Source organism: Mesoplodon mirus, assembly GCF_964341445.2.
Source record: "Mesoplodon mirus genome assembly, chromosome: 3".
In the NCBI taxonomy this organism is placed as follows: domain Eukaryota; kingdom Metazoa; phylum Chordata; class Mammalia; order Artiodactyla; family Ziphiidae; genus Mesoplodon; species Mesoplodon mirus.
This window is the reverse complement of record NC_138978.1, coordinates 178,085,061-178,099,830: the sequence shown is the minus strand read 5'-3', so window position 1 is coordinate 178,099,830 and position 14,770 is coordinate 178,085,061. Positions and strand designations below refer to the sequence as shown.

The window sequence follows — 14,770 nt, the reverse complement described above, 5'->3', positions numbered from 1 at the left end:
CCCCAAAGGGTCCCTATTTCTGCTTGTGTCAGCCGGCTACGACCTGGCAGCTTGGATACATCTGCAGGCCTTCTGTGGTCCTGGTGGCTCTAGGCAGGTGTTTGGAGAGTGTGCGTTTTGGTTTTAGCCCTTATATTCCTGTCCTCAAATGCATATAGTCATTCCACAATTATCAAATACCTACCAAGGATCCTGGGCCTCAGGAATAAGGGAGGAACAAAACACGGCCGGCCCTGAAGGAGATAGCAGTCTACAGGAGAAAATGCACACGGTATGAGCAATTGCACTCTGGTGTGCTGGTTTCTGTCTCCACAGAGCATCTTATTTGCAGTACCTTTTGGATATTGGTTCCAGCCGCATCTACGTGGAGGCTCATTCACACTTAAGGAAACTGGAGAAGATGCAATAGATGTTAAATAGAACCACACTGGTCCTGCTTTGACCCCTGCAGGCCCGTCACCTTGATGGGAGTGACTGAGGCAGGACAGTGGGTCCAGGAGGCCGGACCAGGTGAGGCAGGAGGCCAGGCAGCCTCCTTGCTGTGGCCCCGATGTTCGGGGCACCTGGGGTGAGAATCCAGCCCAGGCGAGGCAGCTCCAGTGTCTCCAAAGCTGGGAGGTGGCTACTGGTGCAACCCTGCTGAATCTGGTGGGGCGTTTGAACTGGGGTAGAGGCTGAGTGACCCTGGGGGCCTCTTAGACTGGACATTCTCCATGAAGGCGGGGCTGAGTCTGCCTTGCTTTAACCATCACCCCAGCGCCTGCATGTACCAGGCACTCAACATGTGCTTGGTGACTGAATGTGTAGAAGAGACTGTAAGTATCTCTACTGGATAATTTCACATCCAAGGTGGTAGCTATGGAGCTAGATTACGGCATATCGGAGAGAGTGGGTTTGGACTAGATGGTGTCTGAGGGACCTTTCAGCTCTAACATGCTGCCTGGCATACAGCAGCATGCATTTGTTGAAACAAATTCTACAATTCTCTGGAGGAAAAAAGCATCCACATAACCCTTCCCCGTTTATCTTTGTTCTCATCCATCCTTCATTAAGTTTCTCCTGGCTGCTGCAAGGGGACGACTGTCCTTCATCCCACAGACACCTGACCGTTCCAAACAGCCGGGTCTTCAATTTGAGACCCAGTTTTCTCTAATTCGCTGTAATGCTCATCCCTTGCCACTAGGGGGCTGAGGTCTTCCAGATCAGCCTCCAGTTCAAAGGTCTGGGAAACTGGACTGTAGGCAAAGGCCAGTCCTGAAGACTCAGCAATAGATGCGTAAGAGGCCAGGCGCCTGCACATCTGAGCTGGGGGCGCAGGGGGATGGCGATGGCTCCTGTGCCAGCAGCCCCTCTGCAGTGGTGGCTGAGGTCTCTCTGCGGCTAAGGGAGGTGAGACTGTGTTAGACCCTGTGTGGGCTGTGCCTATGGGGGTGACAGAGGCTGCCTCGCCGCTTTGAGCCTTGAGCAGTATGAAACTGCTCTCTTTCTCTGGCAGTGCGGGGTTTCTTTTATTTTAAAGGTGCAGAAATTCTCAGAAGGAATATTTCTTTCCTTTATGGAGGAAGGTTGTATGCTTGCTCTCTGTGCCTCCCTACCGTGTTTGAACCTTCTTGCTTTCTTGTCTCTTCCCCCCTCCCACCCTACCCCGCCTCTCCTTTGCTGTTTTGGTTCCCCCCTCTCCTCCTCTCTCCTGCATTACTCTCTTGGGTTTTGCCTTCTTTGGTGTCTGGCCATTGCTGGGTGCTGCTCTGGGTACTCAAGCCCAGCTCTAGAAGGGAAATCCAAAAAGGAGTGACCAAGAGACTTGGCGTGGCCTCCCATCCCTGGCTCCGTGCCTGTTACGGAACTTGCCATAGAGGATGCAAAGCCAGCAGTGCCGAGAATTTTCAACTTGCTCTGCAGTCAGGGCTGCGCAGCTCACCCAGGAACATGTGTGTGACATGGCCTCCATGCTCCTGACGTGTCCGTTTCCAGAGCACGGAGGGTAGTGAGGTTTAGGCCCTGGTCCAATTTGGGATGTTGACACATGGAGTGGTCCTAGTCTGGAAGGCTCTGCTATGGCAGCATGTACAGCAACCATTATGGCCACCGAATGTTTACATCTATCTTAGCTTGAAAATCTAAGGAAAAACAGATCCAAAAGCCAATCATTTCCACCACGCCCCACCCCCCGTGCCCACCCCCAAATGGAGGAGTTTATGTTGTAGCGTATATATTCTCTTTCCCCAGCCATTCCTTCCCTGAAAGAGTTAATAAGGACTGAAATGACCAACCGGCAGGAAGCAGCAGCCGGGAGATGCGAGGAAAGGATGGGCCATGTTTAATTCATGGATCAGATAATCTCTTGCCCTTGGCAATGTGCAGGATATTTTCAGCCCTGAGCTGGGCAGCCCTTTAGGGAAATGAGTTGTATTTAATTCTATTCATGTTTATTAAGCACTCGGTTGTCAGTCACTTGTGTTTGGACTTACAAGAGACAAAGTGTAAGATAAAGGCCCAGTCCTCAGAGATCTTGGAGTCTAAGATAATAAGTATAAGGTAAGGCCGCTGAGGTCTATGATGGAGGTTCAAAGTGAGGTCACCTCTGATTGGGGGCATCATGGAGAGGTGACATTTATATGGGCCTGAGCACTTTGGCAGATGGAGAGGAGGAGAAAGATGGAGGGATTAGTCCACATGGTTGGGACGCATTTGGGGAGCTCTTATGTAGTCTGGCCTGGCGTGTCCATGGAGTATGAACTTCAAGGAGGGAATGTTGAGGTGAAACAGGAGTGCCTGGGCCCGGGGACCAGGAGCAGGCAGAAGCTGGCTAAGCATTTGCTGGCAGAGACTTGGTTCTATGTGGTCAAGGCTGTGGCAGGAAGTTCCCACCCAAGACTGAGGTGATGACAAGAACCAAAGCAGTGAGCTGGGTCAGAAAGCCTAGGAGAAACTGAAGCTCAAAAACTTGGGAGACCCTGAAAGAAATGCACCATCAAGCCATCGACTGCGTATTACTGTGTGGAAGAAGCTAATCTGAAAAGGCCATGTACTGTGTGATTCCAACTCTATGACATTCTGGAAAAGGCCAAACTATGGAGACATAAAAACATCGGTCGTTGCTAGGGGTTGAGGGAGGGATGAATAGGCAGGGCACAGAGGATTTTTAGGGCAGAGAAGCTCTGTGTGATACTGTAACGTGGATATACGCCATTATACATTTGTCCACACCCGTAGAATGCACACCACCAAGCGTGACCCTTAATGTCACTGTGGGCTTCGGGTGATTATGATGTGTCAGTGTAGGTGATCAACTGCGACAAATGCACCACTCTGGTGGAGGATGTTGTTAATGGGGGAAGCTGTGCGTATGTAGGGATACGGGGTAGAGGGGGAAACCTCTGCGTCTTCCACTCAGTTTTTGTTTTTTTTTTCGGTACGTGGGCTTCTCACTGTTGTGGCCTCTCCCGTTGTGGAGCACAGGCTCCGGACACACAGGCTCAGCGGCCATGGCTCACGGGCCCAGCCGTTCTGTGGCACGTGGGATCTTCCCGGACTGGGGCATGAACCCGTGTCCCCTGCATCGGCAGGCGGACTCTCAACCACTGCCCCACCAGGGAATCCCCTTCCACTCAGTTTTGCCATGAACCTAAAGCTGCTCTAACAGATCAAGTCTTAAACGACTTGGGAGAATATGTGTTAACCTCAATTCTGGAGAAGACAAAGGCTGGCATGGGGCTGAGACTCCATGAGCCGAGAGTTTGTGGCTTGGTGGCAGAGTGGTCAACAAGAAAGCAGGTTGGATGCAAGTAGGGTGGTGGAGAGAAGAGGAGACCTCCTAGGAGATGGTCAGATCATCAGCCGGTGAACCCAGATCAGTGTAATGAGCAGGTAGAGGGTCTGGGTGGGTTAGGCTGGCTTAAGTGACCAGTGGCAGGTGGATGAGAAAAGAGTGAAAAATAGATGGAGTCTCTGAGCCCCTCTTAGGGGTGCCACTTACAGAAGTGGGAGGAGCTTTTGGAGAGGTGCGTTGATGAGTTCTTTTCTGGGCATGTTGTGTTGGAGGTTTTGGAGGACGCTGGGGTGGAAACTTCAGGTCTGGAGCTGGGGAGAGAGTGAAGCTGTCCAGCTAGGAGTTATCAGTCTAGCCATGGTAGTGGAACTTGTGGGAAGGGATGAGTTCACCAAAGGAAAGAGCATGGAGAGAGAATGTTTTCCATTCTTTTACTCATTCATCTAATGTTTGTGTAGCACCAGGAACTGTAATAGGCGATCGTCATTATTCAGAGTCACCTAGGAGCTGAGAGCGCTGTTTGGGCTTCGGGAGAAGTTTGCTTATTAAGGTGATGTTGGAGCTAGCGATGCAGGAATATCTGAATTTTTTTGTCACTTCTACCTTGGGATGTTTCTGAATGAGATGTGGATATAAGGAACCATAAAGCACTCTGGGAAACGAGGATTCACTTCATCACGGCTCAGGCCAGTGCTCAGGACTCTCCCCAGTGCAGAGAGCTCCAGCAAAGCTGCATGGGGGCCCACAGCTCATATTTAATGCCGAACTGGGAATCTCTACCTCCTCTTAGCTCAAATCCAAATTTGATCACCAGCTAGCGACCACACCCACAGGGTGTGATGGAGAGCTAAGCTGGCAGGGCGTTTGGCTCAGGAGAGAGGAACGTCTTGTGAGGGCTTAGTGAGCTTTTCGTGCACAGGGACCTTGCCCGCCAGTAAGCAGGGCCTTCTCAGGTTCTGCAGTCGGGCTGGCAATTGTTCCTTCCTCGGTGGGAGGAGCAAGGAGGTTCTCAGCCCTTCTACATGCATGGGCTCCAACCACTACTACAAAACGCTCTACAAAATGTCAGAGCAGGAAATAGCAGGCCCAGAACTGCAATTTGTCCTGAGTTGTGAATAACCCACTGTCCCTTGTTCCTTGAGTTTCTTCCTTTTGGAATCCCTGCCCTCTGCAGCCAACCCGTAAGTGGTGGGGCTTCCCTTAATTATTGTGCTCACAGATTGTGGTAGAAAGATGCCCCAAAGATGTCCACTCCCCATCCTTGGAAACTGTGACTGTGTTACCTCACGTAGCAAGAGGGACTTTGCAGATGTGATTAAATTAAGGAGGCCGAGGTGGGGGAATATCTGGGTGGACCCAGTGTAATCACAAAGGTCCTTTTAAGAGGGAGGCGGGGGCTTCCCTGGTGGCGCAGTGGTTGGGAGTCCGCCTGCCGATGCAGGGGACACGGGTTCATGCCCCGATCCAGGAAGATCCCACATGCCGTGGAGCAGCTGGGCCCATGAGCCATGGCCGCTGAGCCTGCGCGTCCGGAGCCTGTGCTCCACAATGGGAGAGGCCACAGCAGCGAGAGGCCCGCGTACCGCAAAAAAAAAAAAAAAAAAAGGAAGCGGGAGGGTCAGAGTCAGAGAAGGAGATGTCATGATAGAAGCAGAGGTCAGAGGGATGTCATCGCTGGCTGAGGCCCACAGCCAGGGAATGCGGGCGGCTCTAGAAGCTGGGAGAGAGAAGGAAACAGATTTTCCCCTAGAGCCTGCAGGACTGTTGACGCTTGATTTTAGCCCCTTGTGACCCACTTTAGAATTCTGACCTGCATGACTGTAAAATAATAAATATGTGTTGTTTTAAACCACTATGCTTGTGGTAATATGATACAGCAGCTATAAGAAACCAATACACCAGTATATACCTGATTTCCAATATATACCTACATATAGGTGCTCAATTTAATTTATTGGAGGAATAATTTAACTCTAAAGCCCAAGGTAGTACCATTGACAGTATCTTCCCGAATCTACTTGGCTTCATTTGGGTAGGTAGAGACTTGGGGGAAACTGCCCAAGCCAGGAAATCCCCAGGGGCTGCTCCTTTGTTAATTGCAAAATGATCAGTTCTCTAGTCCAGGCCACCCAAGGGAGCGGAGCGTCTGCTGGGCGGCCCTGCGAGGGCTGACTTGATCGCCTCGGCTCTGTCTGACCCTTCACTGCTTCCACACTCTCTCCATCGCAAATCCAAATCCAGGAGATTCCCCGTGAGTTCAGAGAGCCAGGTGGAGTGAGAGCTGCATGTGGATGTTGTCCTTGACGAAATCTTAGAGGTCTTGGAATTGGCAGGAACTTAGAGTGAGCAAGGTGTGACGGAGAGTGGAGTCAGGTGGGCGTTTGTCTCAGCAGAGAGGAACAGTGTGTAAGGGCTTGTTGAACGCGTGTGCTTCCTACTCTCAAGGTGCTCATACAGGCCAGTGGCTGTTGTCTGTAATGATCTACAGAAGGGCTCTTGTGTCGGGGCGACAGCTGAAGCTCTGCTTTGCACACAACCTAAGTATCCTGGAAGAGGTGAATTCCCCAACGCTGGGCCTGGGGCCGTGCTGGCCACACCCTCAACCAGCTTCTGAGGCCAAGGAGCCATTCTGGGCTGGTTTGGGGGGCTGGGGCTGGGGAGTGAGGATGGGGAGCTGGGAAGTGGGGGGAGCCTCCCCCGGAGGACTTTCTGGAGTGTGGAACAGGCACTCCTTGCTTAAGTAGTGCTTTTCAATGCGATAGCTGCGTCTCCAGACCCAGACCAAGCAGGGAGGCTAATTGGACACATACTTCCAAGAAGTTGCAGAAACTAAGCAATTTGATTTTAAAAACTTGGAATTAGGCCTCTTGAGACCCACGTGTAAATTTGCACAGATAAGCACCAGCGCCGTGTGGCCTGGCCCGGCTCCCTCGCTCTGGACAGCGCCCCTGACCCTGCTGCCCTGTGTGTAGCTCTGTTTTTGGCTCTGGGACTCTGGGCTGTCGTGTTGGCAAAATGTGGGCAGGGGTGGGCGGTTCCAGGGAAGGACTGTTCCAACAGCCACAGCAAGGAAAATTCATTCAGTGCATTGGTGTGGTGTTCCTAAACAGCTTTCTGTTCACGAGGTTTTAGAGGCCGTATAAACTCTCTGCTTGGAAGTAAGAAGTTAGGAGAACATTTGTCAGAACCCAACTCCTGAGATGGTGATGGAAGAGAAGCCTCCTTGGCTGTCTGGTGGAGCCGCCATTGCTGCTTCCAGAACTCAGGCAGGGCTCCCCCAAGCTTGGTTTAAGACCTGGGCTCCCTCCTCCTGCAAAGGTGAGGAGGTAGGTATGACCCGCCTGCCTGTGTTCAGTATAGACACTGGCCTGATGGGGTCTTCTGGCCCAAGTCAGAGAGAGAGAGAGAGAAGAGGGTGGTATCTCTCTCTCTCTCTCTCTCTCTCTCTCTCTCTCTCTCTCTCTCTCACACACACACACACACACACATCAACACTGAGTCCAGTGCAGTGGGCAGCTGCCTCTCTGATGCGGTTTATTTGGTTGGAAGGAAGGACTTTGGAGTGACAATACAGTTAGAAAAGCAGGGGAATAAAAACAATTAACAGTAAAATAGCTTTGAAGAGTATTTTTCTGATTATATGAATCATTCATAGTTATTATAAAAATGCAAATAATACAGGAATGGTATAAGGCAACCACCTAGTGATTACCTCTATTAACGTTCTGGTGACTATACTTTCATCTGTCTTTTTATGGATAAGCATAGCATAATTTTACATAGATGAAATTACATGGAATTATGTCATAAATTCTATTTTTTTACCACCACTTTACTTATTTTTAATATTTATTTTTATTTATTTATTTATTTTTGGCTGTGTCGGGTCTTCATTGTGGCACATGGGCTCCTCTCTAGTTGTGGCACGCAGGCTTCTCTCTATTCGTGGTGCCCAGGCTCCAGTAGTTGTGGCACGCAGGCTTAGTTGCTCCACGGCATGTGGGATCTTAGTTCCCCAACCAGGGATTGAACCCACATCCCCTGCATTAGAAGGCAGATACTCAACCACTGGACCACCAGGGAAGTCCCTTTACCACCCTTTAAAAAGTTCTGTTTTTTGTTGCTGTTCTTGCTCAACCGTTCCCTCCACCTGTGGGCACTTGTCTTCCCCTCCCATATTCAAGGTCACCAGTGTTGGCAGCCTGGTGTACATCCTTCATATATTTCTTCATGGTCATGTAATCATATACAAGCACAAATACTCTTTAAGGGTGTGTCTTGGTCTTGGTTTTAAATTTTTCTGCACCTTGCCTGTCTCACTGAGTAACAGCTCAGTGAAGACCCTCCCAGTACACCAGTATAGATGCAGCTCAGGGCTGCATCAGAAGCCATGGATTGGATGCATCACTGCTTAGGCAGTAATTCTCTTATTGATGAGCATTTACTGTGTCTCCAGTTTTTTTTTTGCCGTGTCAAACAGTGCTTGGACATCTAGTCTTACTTAGTGGTGCCTTTATTTCAATAAGCCAGAACCCCAGAAGCAAGACTTCTGGGTGAAAGGTGTGTATATTTTCCTTAACAAGAGGTGTTATCACATTGCCTTCCAAAGGCTGTGTCACCAGTAGTGGGTGGGGCTTCGTTTTTCTCTGCTTCCCCGATATCAATTGACTTATCGCAATTAAATTTCGTTTCCATCTGATAGGTATCAAGTAATATCTCGTTGTTACCTTCATTTGCATTCCTTCGCCTATCAGTGAGGTTGAGAAACTTCCATAACGTTATTGACCCGTTGGCTATTCCTGCAAAGAAGTACTGCATGGAAGTTTGACCTGTAATTTCTGGGTTTTGGGGGGATGGAAGGTAATTGGCCTGTGACCTCACCCAGACTTTTCTTCCCTGTGTTCTGCCTAAAGCTAAAGGCTTGGTCAAAAGGGAGCAGGCAGATGGTGTCTGTGTTGAAGCAGATCAACAACGGGGAATGGGGTAACTTTAATGCCTGGACTGGGACTCCACATAGGGTGGCGGGAAATAATGCGGCCCCAGTCCCCGAGGGGATGCTGTGTGGTCTGTGCACAAGAGCCAACAGGTTTGATGAGTTTAGCAGCGGTAGGGAGGCTGCTGAAAGTCAGGTTGGCACGAGTGTCCATTCTAGGTAATCAGTCCTTTTGCAGTCAGCTGGACTCTAGCCAGTTGCTTGGTATAGGAGGAAAGGGGGTGGGGTAAGGGGAGCAGACTCAAGGCCCCTAGGAGAGGGGTAGACAAGGGCTAAGCAGTGCTGGGGCCCTGACAAGTACATTCCTTATTCAGCAAGCAAGTCCTATACTGGGCAGGGTGGCTGAGGAAGGATCCTGGTTGTACAAACCACATCCACATAGAAAGAGCATGAAAGACAGCAGAGATGCCCCACAGGGTTACCTCTGGACTTCCTTTAGAAACCAAACCCAGGGAAGCAAAACTAAGTCTAGGCTGTAGCAACTGGTGGGCCTGGGGCTGCTAATGTGCTTCCTGTTGCTGGTGAGGATGGCCCAGGTCATGGGCTTCTGTTCTGCACCCAGACCTATCCAGGCAGGTCTCAGCAGCTCTGGCTGTGCAGGAGTAGAGAGGGCAGAGGTAGTGGAAATGAGGCAGAAGCAGGAGGCATCCGAAATGTCCTTCACTAATGGTGAGGGCCGACACAAGGAAAGGGAAACATTTTGTACCAACCCAGTTGAGTGGCCACGTTTTAACAGCTAAAATAAATTGTTGATTAGGTTACATTTTCCTTCTAAACCATTTTTTGGCTGATCATGTTTCAAACTGGGAAGACCTCATCATTCGTTTTTCACTTTATTTATTTGTTTTTGGCTGTGTTGGGTCTTCGTTTCTGTGCGAGGGCTTTCTCTAGTTGTGGCAAGCGGGGACCACTCTTCATCGCGGTGCGCGACCCTCTCACTATCGCGGCCTCTCTTGTTGCGGAGCACAGGCTCCAGACGCGCAGGCTCAGTAGTTGTGGCTCATGGGCCTAGTTGCTCCGCGGCATGTGGGATCTTTCCAGACCAGGGCTCGAACCCGTGTCCCCTGCATTAGCAGGCAGATTCTCAACCACTGCGCCACCAGGGAAGCCCCAAGACCTCATCATTAGAAGCGACCGTAGTTTATTACACATTGCATCTGCAGTTCGTGTTTTTCTTCCTTAAGTTGTGGGTCTGCATTTCTCAGACCAGTCTTTTACATGAGGAGCAATTGGGTTTCAGGTATTTCTACCTTTATATTGATCACTTGTACACACTTCTCTCAGGAAGGAATCTGTTAAAGAAAATATAAGACTGTCTTAGGCTTTCACTCTGTGGATGGTGAAGCTGTATGAATGCAACATAAACTCTGTTACTGTTGCTTTTTAACACTGTTGCAAGTCAGTGTAGACTCCAGAGGCCTCCTACTAGGTCAGCTCTCCGTTTTGAACAAAGTAAGGCAGCTGTGTTCCAGCCCCTCTTCCTTTTTTAACCTAAGCTTAAAGATTAGAAGTTGCTTTTAGATAATTTAGGTGCATGTCTCTTTGCTATGGAGCTTGTCTTTTTTTCTTTTTTTTTAAATAGGATTTTCTATATGCCGATCATACCGTTTTTCTTCTTTTTTAACTTTAGTCATAAGCTAAGAATGACTGCAATAAACACTTATTTTAGCCATTGTATGAAGCCTAGTTCTAAAACCAGCATCAGCAGATGTCCTGCAAAATTTAATTGGTTACATCCAATATCTCCATATAGCAGGTCACTTCCTTTAGTTACTTTGAGACACACTTTGCATGTAACTCATCCTGAAGAATTCATTAGGAAGCTGTGTTGTTCAAAGCCAACTATTTCCAAGAAAGGAGGCTGCCAATCCATTCCGTATGTGTCCAGCCAACTGTGAAAAAGCACCTCTAAATTACCCCCTGCTCACTTGACTGAGGAAGTAGCATTTGTTTTTATTTTCTAGGACAGTCAATCAGTCGTATGTGATGGAAATAAAGATAAATACCAACCCCCCCCCCCAAAAAAAGCCAGCTGTTTCACAGGAGTGTTACTGAGATCAAACAAACAAACACACCCCTCTCTCTGCTGAGCAAATGGTAACTAGTAGTACTTGCTTTGAAATTTCTCCAGGCCAAAATGGTTCCATTCTGTGCACTATATAGAATGTTGAGGACTTGTTCAATCATCTATTCACATACTGGAATGTATCCAGAGTATTTAGTTATTTGTTTGTTTTGGTACCAAATTACTTTATTTGAAGGAATGGTACTAAGGAAAGATCTTAAGTGGTTGTTTTGGTATTAGAGTATTTATTTGTTTAATTTTTCATTAGACCTGGCCTAACCTTCATGCCTCTGTTTGGCTCTGTACTGGTCAGGGTCCCAGTAGAAGACATATGACACATTCAGAGGAGGGTTTAATGAAAGGACTATTTACAGAGGAGGGGCTGGGATAAGAAACCAACAGGGATGGTGAAGCACCCAGGGTCTAGCAGAAGGGGAAGCTGTTACTCCCCTAGGTCTGGAGAGGCAAGAGGGCGGCAGTTACCAGAACTTCATGAGAGTTATGGGGTTGGGGCTGCCTCCTGATGGGCCTATGGCCTCAGGTGGAGGAGCAGAGACACTGCCAAGCCAAGGTCCAGCAGGAAGGGACCCGGGGAATAAGTACCTTGCTGGTGGCTCCCGGTGGCCTGACATAATGAGAAGCCAGAGGGCAAGGAAGGCCAGGTGGTACATTTCTCAGAGACTGAGCATAGGGTGGAGGAGGGTGGAACGGGATCTGGAGGGGCAAATGGAGACTTTTCAGCATAGCTCACCTTCCGGTGGAAGGAAAATGGACATCCAGGCAGGAGAGAGGAGGCTGGTTAGACTCCTCAATTTTCACAAATCATTGTCAGTGTCACTGGTGGCCACTGGAGCTCCATGTGGTAGGAGAAGCACAGATCACCCGCAGCTGAGGTCTCTGCTGGGAAACCCAACCTCTTTTTGCGTGTTCTCCAACTGTTCAGATGCCATGTTGGGAGATAGATTAGTAGAAGACTATTTGCAGCACATTCAAAATCTGGATGCTATTGTCCTGCCTGCATAAAATGTTTTTCCTGAGTCACATTTTGTGTTGACTTCTCGGCCATCATTGAGGGTGGCGCCAATGAAAATTCTAATACCTATTGCTGTGTAGCTTGTGTGTGTCCTCTACTGTGGTTAAAATAGTGCGGTAAATAATTTTCAGATGTGAGTGTTGGGGATAGTTTGTTTCCTCCGAGGAACCTTTTTCTTTCTGGACGTTGAGAACTACATATCTGATTTCTCTTCCTACTTTAGCTTCTGGGAAGCTTAGATCCAAATTTTCAAACCACCTAATTTGGCTTCCTTTGGGATCCTAGAGTGTGTGTGTGTGTGTGTGTGTGTGTGTGTGTGTGCGCGTATTTCCTTCTCTCAACTATGGGTAAATTCAGTTAATCACTTAGGGGGTCTGTAGGAGAACGGTCTGGATGGAGGTTCTGAATCCTGGGACCTGCCTCATGACGGATGGACATGTGACTGCCCTCAGGGAACTGCCCTCCTGAATGCTTGAGTGCCCCAGGGCTCCATCTTTGGTGCAGAGATAATTTGTCCTTAAGCACAAACAAATCCACCTAGGAAGACTAGCGTGGGGTAGGAGAAGGACGTCTCCCACTTTGTCTGCAAGAAGCATTGGGTGGGTGGTGTGATCAACTAATGAAATATTTATACAGATATTTTGAGAAGTTTAAAATGTTTCATGCTTGTTCATGCACTCATTTAATTTATTGCAAACACTGGGCCAAGGATACAAAGATGGGCAAACTGGTTCATTCATCTTTTTAATAGATATTTATTGAGTAACTACTGTGTGCCTGGTCCTGATCCAAGAGCTGAGGATGCAGCCACATAAGGAAAAACTGAGGGTTTTTCCTTTCTGTTGTGTTTCCTTTACTGCTTCACTTCTGGTCACCAAGTGTGTGGAGGTTTTTTCCCCACACCAAGAAATCAGCTGGGTGTCCTACAATTTAACTCAATTCTAACACCGTCTGCATGGAGGTAGTGTCAGATCCCACAGTTGAAGGGCTCAGTCCCACAAGACGGCTGCCCATTTCAGATATCAACTGTAAGTGGTAGGTCCCCACTTTCCATGCAACTTCTGGCTACAAACTGGAGGTTCCCACAACCCCCTCCTCATTTTCTATTAATTTGCCTCAGCGGCTCACAGAACTCAGGGAAACACTTCTTACGTTTACCAGGTTATTAAAGGATATGATAAAGGATACAGATGAACAGCCAGCTGAAGAGATACATAAGGCAAGGTCTGGGAGGGTCCTGAGCACAGGCACTTCTGTCCTCATGGAGTTGGGGTGCATCACCCTCCCAGTGTGGATGTCTTCATGAACCTGTGAGCTCTCCAAACCCTATATACTCTTGGGATCTTATGGAAGCTTCCTCTTATGGGCATCATCAATCATTTACTCATTTCCAGCCCCTCACCCCTCTCTGGAGAATGGGGAGCTGAAAGTTCCAAACTTCTAAGCATGACTTGGTCTTTCTGGTGACCAGCCCCCATCCAGGAGACCACCCAGAGTTGCCTCAATAGGATGAAAGATGTTCCTAGTCCCTTAGGAATTTGTAACAGTTTTAGAAACTCTGTGCCAAGAACAGGGGCAGAGAACAATATATTTATTTTCTATTATCTCACAGTAGTGATGAACAAAACTGTGTCTCCTCTCACAGAGCATTGCATCCTGAAATCCCACTCATAACCCAATGGGATCCTTTGCATATATTCTTTGCATATGTGGTATGTGCCAGGACTCACTTTTGAGATCAAAGCTGTGTTTCCAGTTAGGGCTTATAGATCTAAATTACTATGTTAAAGATGTTTGTATTTGCAAAGGGATTTATAGCTTTTTTCCCATTCTCCCGACACCATGGAATGGTATCTACAGGTAAGAGTTAAAGGCTTAGTGATAAACCTGAGGACTGTGTCTGTAGTTCCTGAGAAGGCTAATGTGCTGGGCTTTTATTGTCTGAAGGGTGCTGCAGGTGATGTGACGTGATAACATTCTCCAAGTCTCACACAGCACATTAGAGCTGGAGCAATGCTCAGGTAGGTCTCCACTGGCCCTGGCAATGCTGTCCTCCAGTTTTGATTTAACAGATCCAGGGCAGGGCCCGTGCCCCGCTGTGTTTTGACAACTTCCCTAAGAAAGCTGAAATGCTTACCATTCCTGTCCCATGTTCAGAAATGCTGATCTGCCCCCATGTGCTGATTTGGCACACAAGGAAACTGAGGCACAAGAGGGCAAAGAGATTGCCCAGCATCACACAGTCAGGAGCAAAGCCAGGACCCAAACTCAAGTTCCTGAGTCCCGTGCAGGAAAGGGCCCTTTCCGTGAGCCCAGGCTGTTTACCTTATACAAGCGTGCAGGTAGTGAGGGTGGGGAGGTGGGGTATTGACACACCCTTGCTGTGAAGTTATCCATCCCGCTTTCTCCCCTGCTCTGGAAGGGGTACCAGCAGGAGCATGACCCGGGCACTTTGGTTTCATGCTCACCTGATACTGTAGTTGCTGTTCTTCCACTGAAGTCTTTCAGTTATTAAAGGTATAGTGCCTGGCTCTTAAGACTTCTCAAAGCAGATGGTGCCCCTTTAAAAACCTTAATAAACAAATTGTTTAGGTATTCCCCTGGTGGTGGGAGAGCCTCTCGGCAGGAGATCATTCCAGCGGGCATTTGCTACCAGAAGAGTCATAGCAGCCCATGTAGGTTTCCACAGAGAGTTATGGCTCAGCCTTCCTTCACCAAACTCATTCGTGGGCGTGTGTGGGTTTGGAGGAAATGGCTCCCAGAAAATGGCTTTACAAGGAAGGGGTCTGCCCATTAGGTGCACCATGGAGGCTGAGTTGAGAGCATTGGATCCATTTTTTCTTAGTGATTGATTCCGCATTTGGTTTTGAGGCCTTGAATGTAAAGCCTTACATTCTAGTCCTGGTA

At 48.5% G+C, this 14,770-nt stretch overlaps 1 protein-coding gene across 3 annotated transcripts in view; it reads left to right on the top strand.

Annotated features, from left to right (window-relative positions):
* CNIH3 (cornichon family AMPA receptor auxiliary protein 3) overlaps positions 1-14,770 on the top strand; it is a 117,402-nt gene that overhangs the window by 17,439 nt on the left and 85,193 nt on the right. The gene's annotated exons all lie outside the window — the stretch shown is intronic.